The 12923-nt window shown below is 55.0% G+C and overlaps 2 long non-coding RNA genes across 2 annotated transcripts; both read right to left on the bottom strand.

The window, feature by feature from the left end:
• Window positions 1-1371: 1371 nt before the first annotated feature.
• Window positions 1372-5074, bottom strand: LOC123587903. The gene is made up of 3 exons (XR_006707599.1): window positions 3924-5074; window positions 1886-3046; window positions 1372-1716 (listed from the first exon to the last, which is right to left on the bottom strand). It is a non-coding gene; the product is annotated as an uncharacterized LOC123587903 (long non-coding RNA).
• Window positions 5075-9440: 4366 nt separating this feature from the next.
• Window positions 9441-11475, bottom strand: LOC123588422. Its single transcript, XR_006707835.1, has 2 exons — window positions 11405-11475; window positions 9441-10690 (listed from the first exon to the last, which is right to left on the bottom strand). It is a non-coding gene; the product is annotated as an uncharacterized LOC123588422 (long non-coding RNA).
• Window positions 11476-12923: the final 1448 nt, after the last annotated feature.

Genomic DNA, 12923 nt, shown 5'->3' with positions numbered 1-12923 from the left:
GGCAACCCCCACTGTACTTCCTGTCTCCACGATTGTGACTGTTCTAGTCTATTTGTCCTTTCAAGACTGGCTTTTTATCACTTGGCATGATGTCCTCAAGGTTCATCCCCGTGGTAGCCTATGTCAAGCTTCCTTCCCTCTCAGGGCGGAAGAAGATTCCATTGTGTGTATACGTTGCCTTTGATGTATCAGGTGGGCCGTGGAGGAATCCTGGGGCAGCTTCTACCTCTGGGCCGTTGTGAATAAAGCTGCCCCGAGGGCAGGTGAGCCGCCATCCCCGAGACCTGCTTCCAGTTCTTTCCAATATACACCCAGAAGTGAATTTGCTGGATCATTTGTGCTATGACTGAACTGTGCTCACCTCCCTCCCAGGTCATGTGTGGAATCTCTCACCCCCAAGGAGAACGTATTTGAGACGTGGCATACCTAAAAAGGGGGTACTCAAGGTTAAATGGGGCCATGGGGGTGGGATCCTCATCAGACAGGACTGGTGGACGTTTATATAAAAAGAGGAAGAAACAGGGGCGCCTGGGGGGGCTCAGTCGGTTAGTCGTCAAGACCGGCTCAGGTCCTGATCTCACAGTTCACGGGTTCGAGCCCCGCGTCCGGCTCTGTGCTGACAGCTCGGAGCCTGGAGCCTGCTTCGGATTCTGTGTCTCCCTCTCTCTCTGCCCCTCCCCTGCTCACGCTCTGTCTCTCTCTCTGTCTCTCTCTCTTTCTCAAAAATAAATAAGAACATTCCAAAACAGAGGAAGAAACGGGGTTCTGTTTCCTCCCCTGCCTTCAAGTGGAGGAAAGAGCACGAGCGTCCCCCGCGAGAAGGGGGTCATCTACAAGGCAGGGGGAGACCCCTCGCCAGGACCCGGCCACGCCGGCACCCCGGTCTCAGACTTCCAGCCTCCAGGATGGCGAGATCAACGTCTGTCCTTTAAACCACCCAGCCTGTGGCATTTTCTTCTGGCGGCCTGGGCTGACCGATACGATATGGGGGTTCTGTCTTTAATTTTTCGGGGAGCTGCAGCTACACCCATCTTACATCCCCACCAACAGAGCCCAAAGGTTCCCATTTCTCACCAACAACACTTGCTATATTCTGTCTTTCGGTTTTTTCCTTTTTTAAAAAATACCTTTGTAAAAATGTTTATTTATTTATGGAGAGAGAGAACAGGGGAGGGGCAGAGAGAGAGAGAGGGAGCGAGAGAGAGAGAATCCCAAGCAGGCTCCCTGCGGTCAGCACCGAGCCTGATGTGGGGCTTGAACCCACAAACCGCGAGATCATGACCTGAGCCGAAATCAAGAGTCGGACACTTAACCGACTGAGCCACCCAGGCGTCCCAGGGGTTTTTTTTGTTTGTTTGTTTTTGTTTTTGATAGTAGCCATCCTGGTGGGCGTTCCAGGGAGTTGTTTCTCCAGACCCTTCAGTGAGGGCTTATTGTGTGGCCAGCACCAGGCTAAGTGCCTATGTCATCCTTGTCACCATCCAATCCTCACCGGACCCTGCTGGTGAAAGCGTTAGTGCTTGTCCACGTTTACGGATGAGGACACCGCGGCTGGAAGGGACAAGTGACGGAGTGCTATCAGCCAGCAAATGCTAGGCACGTCGACGGTTCGAACTTGGGTCCGTGTGACTCTCCAGCCCAGGGTCACGAGGACAGCTGGCGGTCACAGAGCATCATCCCTGTGTGGGCCCCGCCCTCTGCTCCTCACAGACATTCCTACGAGAGAGGTGCTATCATCATCCTCGCCTTGCAGATAAGGAAACTGAGGTGCAGAAAACTCAAGCGCTGCCTCAGGGCCACATGGCCACTAACTGGTACAGCCGGGGTTTGAATCTAGTGGCCCCTCGTGCGGTGACATGAGCGCGCAGAGCTTCGCGAGTCTCACCTACGAAAATCCAGATTTTCCCGAAGGAAACACGAGGGAGGCTCCGATGTTGAGTACGAGAGGGACTGTAACTGACTCGAGGTGGCTTCTGGGCTTCTAGGAGCTGGTACTCTGGTCCTGGGTTCCCAAGGAAAGCCCAGGCATTACATGAGAGCAACCAAATTTGAACCTGTCTGCCTACCCCGCCCCCCCCCTTTTTGGGGGGGGGGTTAACTTTTTATTTTAAATTCATTTGGGGCATACAGAGAAATTGTGAAGGATGTAATACATTCTTGTATACCCTTCACCCAGGTTCTTCAAATGTTAACATTTGTACCATATTTGCCTTCCCCCCCCCTCTCTCCCCCCCCCACCTTCAGCTGATTGGATCAGGCCCACCCTCATTATGGAGGGCAATCTGCTTAATCAGTCTACTTATGTCAATGCTAATCACATCTAAAAACACCTTCACAGCCACATCTAGACTGGGGGATCCAAACATCTGGGCATCATAGCTCCAGAAATCACAACCTCAGACAACAGTGTCCAGAGCAGGAGGGGAGAAAGAAGATTAAAAAACTCTTTTCCCGGCCCGTCTCTCTCTTAATAAGAGGAAGACAGTCTTCCCAGAGTCCCTTAGCAGACTTCCCTTGCTGTTTAATTGGCCAAGCCTGGGTCACATGCCCACCTCTAGACCAATCACTGGCAAGAGGGCACTGGCTTAGACCAATCAAGACGCATCCCCTGGGACTGGGTGGGATGGTTTGGGGAGCAAGGAAGAAGGGGGAAGTGACTGCCGGGTGGGCAACCAACAGTGCTGGCGGGTACTTGATGCTGTGAACTTCATCACGTACTTGGGGGGCGAACAACGGATGACGGCTGAACTTGGTAGAGGCAAGGGTCCCACAGAGGAAGACAAGCATGGAGAGGGCTGGCTTGGGTCTCCTCAGCGGGATTAGTTTTCCTGGCTTGCCCAGTGTCCTCGGTGGTTACCAGGATATCTGGAGGTCTCCACCTGGTCGGGGAGGCGGGGCGGCCCAGCTGCAGACGAGGAAGTGGCCGCCACCGGCTGTCGTCCTCTCTGGCGTGACAATCTGATTCTGACCCACGGCTGCCCCGCCTGGGCTCTGGCCAACCTGCTGGCACCTGGCCGGCCACCTGCCATTCATCTAGAAGCTGAGTCTGCGGGGGGAGACCACGGAACACATATCGGGAGACTTTCCCAGCACGGAAGCGGGGGTGGAAGGAGAGAGGAGAAGGGGCTTTTGACCCCAAAGCTACCAGCCAGAGAGAGAGAGGTCGAGGATACACAGAAATGGGGTGAAAAATCCGATTCTCATTTACAGGACACTTTCCTTTAGGTCTCCCCCCCCCCCGCCCCGCCCCTTCTCAAGAGCCCTGACCGCATCACAGGGTCCCTTCCACCGTGCAAGGTTGCATATTCATAGATCGTGGGGTTCAGGATGCGGACAACTTGGCCCCACTATTCAGACTATCACCGTCACCCGGTGAGGAGTGGCTGAGACCTCTGAGCCCCCACGCTGCCCCCTTTCCCTTCCCAGCAGGGCCACCGCAGTTTCCGTCACTGACGGATCCCACGTGGCCTTGCTCACGCCAGTGGCAGCGTGTCCGTGGATCCCGCGCTTGCCATCTTTAGGGAAGGGATGGGCCCGCGGGTCTCACAGTCTGGGGTCTGCGCTGAAGTCCTGGCTTCCACCCTTCCTCGCTGTGTGACCCGGGGCAAGTTACTGCACCTCTCTGTGCCTCTGTTTTCTCACCCGTAAGGTGAAAACACCTGTCCCATCGGTGTGGTGCGTGAGGACCAGGTGGCTGAATGAATGTAGGGTTCTCGGGACAATGTCTGGTTCATAGTAACTGCCGTAGGTGTTGGCCAGCTTTATGCACGCGGGCACTTATGCAGTCACGAAAGCATGACCTCCTGTCACTCCCCGTCTCCCTCTGGGGTGGGCAAGTGTCAGGGTATTCAACCCCAGCTGCCACAACAGACAAACCTGGCATCACGGGGGCTGAACACACTCACGGCTTGCCTCTCGCTCACCTGAAGGCTGCTGAGGGCGCGCACCCCTCCTCCCTCCGTGGACAGCACGCGTCCTCCGTGCTGGGCGCGGTGCGGGGAAGAGAGACACCGGACAGCTTTCCTCCATCGTGACCGGCTCTCATCTTGGAAGTGACACGTGGCGGGGGGGTGGAGCCTGGGGAGGGACAGAGGAGGCACCTGATGCAGCCCGCGGGGACGGGAGGCTTCAGGGAGGAGGGGACTAGCAACCGCAGCCTTGGACAGAGACGCGTCTGTGATGATCCCGGGCGTGGCCAGGGAGAAACCTTGTAGGGCCCCCAGGTTTCAACTTTCAGGCTGGGATATGGAATCGAGGTTTCGCCTGGAGGAAGAAGGATGGGGCAGAAGTGGGGCGATTCGTTGAGGTTTGGTCGACCTGGAGACTCTGGAGACCGGGTCCACTGACCCCTTGAACTTGGATCGGAAAACACGTCTTTACTCTCATTTACCGCTAACTGCAGTGTGGCGTTTCTGTCCGCTACGGGCGACATAGCACAGACGTGAGTGTAGCGGGTTAAGACCGTGGCATCAGGGGAGATCGCAGATGGTTTATATCGCATTTCGCCTGTCGGAGCCACGTCAAAAAAATACTGCGTTTAGTCATCACTACTTTCAAATCATGAGAGTCATGAGGCTAGAATCTTCACTTTAACCAACAACGCCTCGATGGTGGGGTGAATCAGCGGGGGGCCCTGGGAGCTGCAGCTGAGGGAATCTGCCGGGCTCTTGGGTGGCATTGGTGACCCCTGTGGGTGGGCGTCTTTCCCCGGGACCTGGGTCATTGTAGCTGCGGAAGGGGCCACCTGGCCCAGGTCGAGTGGGGGCTGCAGCCTGGGCTCAAAGCTCAGCTGGGAAGTAAGTTTGTTACCACTCGAGGAGAATCTTTGGCTTTTGATCATCCGTGGCCGTTGGAACCTTTGCTCTGTGCGAGCGGAGATCCACAGTGGTTCGCTAGCCCCCCAAAGCGGGGTTTTCAGGAGTTCATGCGGTCAAGGGGCTAAAAGCTTAACATCTGGAGGCAGACCGGCCCCGGGGTAACATCCCACCAGCCCACCTACTGGCTGCAGGCCCTTGGGCCAGGGAAGTGACTTCCCCGGGCCTCAGTTTCCTTGTTTTATTTTATTAAAATTTTTTTAATGTTTATTTATTTATTTTGAGAGATAGAGACAGAGCATGAGCAGGGGAGGAGCAGAGAAGAGAGAGAGACACAGAATCCGAAACAGGCTCCAGGCTCCGAGCTGCCAGCACAGAGCCCGACGCGGGGCTCGAACTCCCAAACCGTGAGATCATGACCTGAGCCGAAGCCGGACGCTCAGCCGACTGAGCCACCCAGGCGCCCCGGGCCTCAGTTTCCTTATTTGTAAAATGGGAATGGCAGTATCCAGCCCAGAAGGCAGTGCTGAGGCCTTAGGGTGACAAGGCGCTTACCTCATTTCTTGGCCCGAGGGGAGCGGTGCTCGGTACATGGTGGCCGGTGGTTGAGAATGTCCTTTCCCCCGGGGGCCAGACAGAGCCAGCAGCAGGGTCCCTTCGCCTCCTGCCCTCTTTGCTCAGGCTTCATACTGCAGCAACGGAGCCTCCTTCTCCAGGCTCCTAAATCAAGCTGAGCGGTGAAGCGAGTCTGGCCCATCAGCAGGGACATTTCCCCTCGGAGCAGCTTTGAGATAGCGGGGTTTGCCGATGGCGTTTCTGCTTGGGCACTGGGCCTGTCTGGGCTGTTTACTGCAGGGCGCCTGGAAGATGTGAGCAGGGAGCGGGGAGAAGGACGTGGAGCCTTCTGTTGCCTTCAGGAGCCCCGAAAAGGCAAGGGGAGGACAGCAGGGCTCCGGGAGTATAGAGTCCCCACCTGTGGGGCCCTGGGCGTGAGCCTGAGAATGCCTCCCGGCCACGACCTGGGCGGGGGCCTCCGGCAAGAGAGCGGTTCTGAGCCTCGGTTTCCCCCTCTGTCGGACGGAGGGAAAGTAGGCAAGAGTCCAATGAAATGGCCAAGGAAGAGCTCCGTGCCAGGCACACAGAACACAGGAACGCTGGGCAGCTTCCTTAGCAGACAGGATGCACAGAACTGAGCCCCGCGTGGCCTCGGCTGAATGCAGACTGGGGACGGGGGTGCGGCGCGGTGTGTTTGGTCCATTTGGCCTGCCTTGGCTAGGCCGCCCCCGCTGGCACCTTGGGGCCACCCACCTGCGTCTTCTCTCTTCTGTACCTCCCCGCAACCCGAGATTCTCAGCAGCTGTTTGCCACCTGCTAGGTCTCAGCTACAGACGGGGCCGGCTGCGGGGGCCCCTCGCTCGGAACTGTACGTGGTTCAATGCTCTGATGTCCTAGTCTTGAAGACTTCATGAAGTCTTGAAACTCTTCATGTGTTTCGGGCAAGGGGTCTTGCATTTTTATTTTGCACTGGCCTCTGCAGATCATGAGGCTAAGGTGACGCTAAGGTGACCGCTCACCACGAGCAGAGCTAAGGTGACCGTTCCTTTGAGTCCAAGGCTTCTTGCGCTCTCCGTGTATTTACGATCTTATCGGAGCAGAAGCTTCTAGATGGAAGAGCATTCACCAGTGACTGGAGTCTTAAGGAATTAGTCTGTATTCAAATATGCCCCCAGGCCTAACACTAGGATGTATCTGTGTGTTCAGGCTTACATGTCTCTCTCTCTCTCTTTTTTCTTTTATCATTTTTAAAAATGTTTATTCATTTTTGAGAGACAGGTGGGGGGGGGGGGGCAAGTGGGAGAGGGGCAGAGAGAGAGACACACACAGAATCCGAAGCAGGCTCCAGGCTCTGAGCCATCAGCCCAGAGCCTGACGCGGGGCTCGAACTCACGGACCGTGAGATCATGACCTGAGACGAAGTCGGACGCTTAACCGACAGAGCCACCCGGGCGCCCCCAGGCTTACCTGTCTCTAAGTGGGAGATACAATTTTATTGGGAACATGGAGGAAAGAACACTTGATCCTGCCTCTCTTTAAGAGTTAGCGATGAACTGGGACACGACGTGGGGCGCGTTAAATGTCACGTAAGCTCGTCTTCATTCTTGTTTTTCAAGAGAGCCTCACAATCAAGCCTGTCCTCTCCTCCCCAATCAGTACGAGAGTTTGGGTTCTTGTTTCAAGTGGCTCCGTCGAAACGGTCTTTTTCCCAGTTGTGTTTGCATCTGTTCATTATTTTCTCAGTGCGGCAAAACAGACGTTTCGGCCACTTTCAAGTGCACAGCTACTCATCGCGGCTCACACCATCCCCTGCAACCATCGCCTTGATTTCCAAAACGTTCTCGTCGTCCCAGACGTACGCTCTGGCCCCCTCAAGTTATAACCCTCATCTGTGGCTTCCTCCCAGCTCCTGCCAACCCCGTATCTACTTCCTGTCTCCGAACTTGCCTTTTGTAGGTATTGCACGTAAGTGAAACCGCGCCACGGTCGGCCTTCTGGCCTATTCTGGCTTCGCCGACCTGGCGGACTGTTTTCGAGGTCCGCCTGCCGATGTCGCACGGCTCCGCGCTTCCTTCCTCTTGCGGCTGACGACGATTCCTCTGCATGGCGAGCCCACGGTGCGCTCATCCGTTTGTCTGTTGGTGGACACGTGGCTCGTTTCCCCCTTTGGGCTGCCGGGAACCACGCTGCTGGGGATATTTCTGCGCGTGAAGCATCTGTCTGAATGCCCGTTGCCGATCCTTTGGGGTGTATGCCGAGGGGCGGAATTGCTGGGTCATGGGGTGATTCTGTGTGTCGCTTTTTGGAGAACGTGTCAAACAGTTTCCCCAGCGGCCGGGCCACGTTACAATCCTGCCAGCCGGTGCGTGGTTTCCGGTTCTCCACATCCTCCCCTACACGTGTGTTTTGTTTTTGTTTGTTTCCTTGGGGTTTTTTTGTTTTGTTTGTTTTGGTTTTTGTTTTTTGTTTTGTTTTGTTTTGTTTTTTGTCTTAAAATTGTTTTTTTGCGGGGGCGCCTCGGTGGCTCCGTCGGTTGAACATCCAACTTCGGCTCGGGTCATGATCTCACAGTGGGTAGGTTCAAGTCCCACGTCTGACTCTGCGCTGACAGCTCAGAGCCTGGAGCCCGCTTCGGATGCTGCGTCTCTGTCTCCCTCTGCCCCTCCCCCACCCGTGCTTTGTCTCTCTCTCTTTCTCTCAAAAATAAACGAAAACTTTTAATAAAAATAAATTGAAAACATGAAATTGGGTTTTTGTCTTTTGTTGTTGAGTTGTTGAAGTTCTTTATATATTGTGGGTAGGAAACCCTCACTGATAGGATTTGCGAATGTTTGCTTCCGTTCTGTGGGCGGCCCTTCCACTCTCTGATAGCGTCCTTTGATGCACGAACATTTTGATGCACGAACATTTTTAAACGTACTGAAGTCCGACGTATCTATTTTTTCTTCGGTTGCCTCTGTTTGGGTGTCACATTTGAAGAAAACCATTGCAAAATACGAGATCGTGCATGCTTTCATCTGACAGCTTTATAGTTTTAGCTCCTAAAATCTGGGTCTTGGACCAGTTCTGTTAATTTTCCTCGATGGCATAAGATTAAGGGCCCAGCTTCCTCGTGGTATGCATACATCTGGTTTGCTCAGCACCCTGTGCTGAAGGGACCGACTTCCATAGAATGACCTTGGCACCCTTGTTGAAACCACTGGACCAGGGACCTGAGGGCTTATTTCTGGGCTCTCAATGCTATTCTATTGGTCTGAATGTCTATTCTTAGGCAAATACCACACTGTTCTGATTACCGTAGCTTTGTGTCAAGTTTTGAAATCGGGAAATACGAATCCTCCGACTTTGTTCTTATTTTTAAAGATTGTTTGGGCTATTCTGGGTCCCTTGAAATGCCGTGTGAAGCTTAGGATGAGTTTTTCCCATCTCTGGAAAACGTACCATGAAGATTCTGATAGAGATTGCTTTGAATCTGTATACTGCCTCGGGTAGTATTGTCATCTGAACAATATATATATATATTTTAAAAGGTGGCTTGTCTTTTTTTTTTTTAAGTTTATTTATTTATTTTTGAGAGAGATGGCGAGAGAGCACAAACAGGGGAGGAGCAGAGAGAGGTGGGGACAGAGGATACAAAGCAGGCTCTGTGCCGACAGCAGAGAGCCCGATGGGGGGCTCGAACCCACAGACTGTGAGATCATGACCTGAGCCAAAGTAGGATGCTTAACCGACTGAGCCACCCAGGCTCCCTTGTCTATTTTTTGAGAGAGAGAGAGAGAGTGTGAGCAAGGGAGGGACAGAGAGATGGAGACAGAGAGAGAGAGAGAGAGAGAGAGCAAGCGTGCATGAATGGGGGAGGGGCAGAGAGAGAGAGGGAGAGAATCCCATGCAGGCTCCACGCTGTTAACACAGAGCCCCCCTTCACCGGGCTCAAACTCGTAAACTGCGAGATCCTGACCTGAGCCAAAATCGAGTCGGATGCTTAACTGATGGCACCACCCAGGCGCCCCTGTCATCTGAACAGCATTCAGCCTCCCAATCCATGAATACAGTTCCAGCAGTGTTTTAGGATCTCCTGCATTAACCTTTTAATAGGGAATTCTTAAAAGTGGGAAAGCCGACCAGCCTCAAAGACTTGCATCCCTGTTGGTCACACTCGAGGTCAATGGGAAAGGCCTGTTTCTCGCTCGAATGTACTGCACAGAATGATTGCAGAAATAGCTCAGCGGATTAATTCAGTAGCGTCCGTCCAGTGTCCCCAGGCCTGTTTCGGAGCCATTGGTCGCCTTTCCCTTCTCTGCTCCTAGTGAGTGGTTAACGAACGGGATGTGGAAATAACAGATTGTTTCAAGAGGCCTTATTGCCTGGATCGCGGTTCAAAACGAACCTCCCTCCCCAGGCACTTTGCACTGGCGTAAAGCACACCTAACCGGTTCCTGGGACTTTCCTGCTTCCCGCCCGCGCGAGGTTAATTCTCCCGATCACCACACGATGGCAGCAAAGAGCAAAGGGTGCGGGAGCCGCGAAAGAAAAGCGGGAGGAAGGTGAAGGAGGGGTGAGGGTGTGAGCTGGACGGACGCCGCTCAGGGCGGATGGCGCCCCCCGCCCCCCGCCCTTGCCCCGAGTCCCACACCCTGCAGGCCTGCGATATTGACCGGGAGTGGGAAACCGCCGCGTGCAAGTGGGTTGACACGCTCCAAGTGAGATCACACAGACAACTGTAAGAAAACCAGGATTTTCCTTTCGCAGGGGGAACGGAGGGAGCGGAGGGAGCAAGAAGAAATAAAGCGCACATAGCAAGCCGCTCTCCCTCCCCGCCCTGGTGCGGGAGCTCCCCCACATCTGGTGTGGAGGGCGGGGAAAGAAACCAGAGGCGTGCCTCTCCCACGTGACCTGCCTTCCGGGGCTGCAGGCTGGGCAGGTACAGGCTGACCCCAGGGCGCCCGGTCCCCGGCTGCTTACCTGTCCGCCACCTGAGATGGCTTCGACCAAAACAAATTCCCGCAGATTCAGTGGCTTAAAGCCATGCGAGTTCATGTAGCCAGCAGGCCTGGCTGGTCTCTGCACTGGGTCTCCTAAGGCCGTGTCCCTACCTGCCCGAGAACCCGCTTCCAGACGCCCTCAGGTTGCCTGCTTGCAGGACTGAGGTCCCCGTTTCCTTGCCGGCTGTCAGCGGGGCTCACTGGCGGCATCTAGAGGCCATCCGCCTTCGCGGACTCAGGATTCTGCATTTCCAAACCGGCCACACTCACTCCCATCCTGCTGCTGCTGCTTTAGCTGAATCGCTCCAACTTGGGTGGGAAAGGTGCTCTGCCTTTTATCTTTTGATTTTGAGAGAGAGAAAATGAGCAGGGGAAGGGCAGGGAGAGAGAGAATCCCAAGCAGGCTCCGTGCTCTCAGTGCAAGCCTGACCCGAGGCTCGAACCCGCGAACCGTGAGATCATGACCTGGACAGAAATCAAGAGTCAGACGCTACGGGCGCCTCAAGGCTCTGCTTGTAGGGGCTCCGGTGATGAGACTGGGCCCACCTGAGCACCCAGAAACCTCTCCTCCTCTCAAGACCCTTTACTCAGTCACATCTGCGGGGGCCCTTTTGGCAGGCCAGGTTATGTATTCACAGGCTCCAGGAAGGAGGGTGCGGACATCTTTGGGGGGCTCGTATTCTGCCTGCCACACGCATGCTGGCTTTCCCAGGCCTCCCGTGGTTTGGGTGGGGTCTGCTCTTCCCTCTGTCAGGGCTCACAGTGGCCCCCGCTGGCTCTCCCATTATTCTGGCCATCGCCGTGGCCAGGCCTTGGGGAAGGGTCCCCTTGCCTGACCCCGCCACCCCCAGGCCGCATACGCTCTCACAACCACTGAGCCCTTCCCCTCCTCCTGGCCATGACTTCCTGCTCTGGCAGCTGGAGCCTTGTCCCTCAGAACACGAGAGGTTCTCCCCTGGAAGCCCCATCCCGGTCCCACAGCGACGGGAAAGGGAAGAGAGAGGCCTCGGATTCAGGAACTCCCTCCGAGGCACGCGTGCCGGGTTGGGTTACTGGAGCCCTCCTATTCTGCTCCCAGTACTTCTCTCCGGGTCTACACCCCACTCTGGGCGGACCCAGGCTAGCTCTCACGGGTCTACACCCCACTCTGGGTGGATCTAGGCCAGCTCCCCCAGGGCAGCCCCAGCAAAGACAGAGAGTAAGTTTTCTTCATCTTCTCCTCGTATGAGATTCCCCGCGGGCACTGATATCAAGAAACAGAACGAGAGTGATAAGTTTTACCTACTCCGACCCGACCAAGCTTAGCCTTGGTCAGAGCAGCTCGATTCAGAGCAGCTGAAGCCTAGGTTCAGAGCAGCTGAAACCCTCCGGCAGACAAGGCCCCAGACAGTCCTTTCATCCGCAAATTCTCCCCATTGGTGGCCTGACTTGTGGTCTGCCTTTCACCCTCTTCCCAAACGCTTCCTGGGCCTTTGGCCATTTGCCCTGCTTGTCAACATCGCTTACTTCCTTTGGGGTAAGTGGGGGGGCCTCGTTGCCAGGGAAACTGAGAGCGGATGACGGGCTTGGGATCTTGACCTTGCACTGTGCCTAACTGGATTCTTGCTATGTTCTTGGCTCATTTCCCTTTCACTTGTTTTTTTTTTCATTTTTAATGTTTATTTTTTAAGAGAGAGAGAGACAGAGAGACAGAGCACGAGCGGGGGAGAGGCAGAGAGAGAGGGAGACACAGAATCCGAAGCGGGCTCCAGGCTCCGAGCCGTCAGCCCAGAGCCCCTGACGCAGGGCTCGAACTCACGAACCGCGAGATCGTGACCTGAGCCGAAGTCAGACGCTTCACCGACTGAGCCACCCAGGCGCCCCCGTGAGTTGCCAATTTCTGAAAAAAGACTTGGTGCCCTCGTTCCTCCCAGTGCTGACCCATGACCGTCGGTTTCTTGATGGTGACGAATGAATGCTCTCTTTGCTCTTAATGAACTTAAATGTCTGCTGAATGCCGAGAAGATATTGGCAGAAAAGGACCAGGGTGGTTCCTTCCTTTGGGACTCTGTGAGTCGCTTGCCTTATGGTTACGGGCCTTAATCCACTCCATGCCGACCGCTTAGCCCGAGGTTGTCAATGGTTCTTCATCTTTATTTGAGGGATTTAGGTGATGTACCTCTAGCGACGTTGTAAGCTCTGTGAGGATGCAGCAGGGTCTTATGGTCTCCTGTCTATGTCTCCAGTGCAAGTTCGGGCGTCTAGAAGGGTCTGGTAACTAGCGGTAGACTGCGTAGGTGGGAACTCAGCGGTCGTTCTTTCTTCAACCTCGGTCATCGCTCGTTCCTTTGCCCTTGTCCTGGGGCAAGAATGGTGGTATATCCCGACACCGGCTCACTGGCATGACTGTCCTGCAGGTCAATCCAACTCTGACGTTACCTGGAGCTGGTGCAGACCCCATGGGGTAGAGGGCAAGGTCCTGGCAAGACCGCCCCCTCCTCAGATGCCAGCTGTAAGAGGCGTCCTCAGACTACTCGCACTCCTGTCGGACTTGGCCACAAATTCAGGGCTTTCCCATGACCCCCTGTAGGTT

This window comes from Leopardus geoffroyi, chromosome D3, assembly GCF_018350155.1.
Source record: "Leopardus geoffroyi isolate Oge1 chromosome D3, O.geoffroyi_Oge1_pat1.0, whole genome shotgun sequence".
In the NCBI taxonomy this organism is placed as follows: domain Eukaryota; kingdom Metazoa; phylum Chordata; class Mammalia; order Carnivora; family Felidae; genus Leopardus; species Leopardus geoffroyi.
This window is presented reverse-complemented; position numbering and strand designations above follow the sequence as displayed.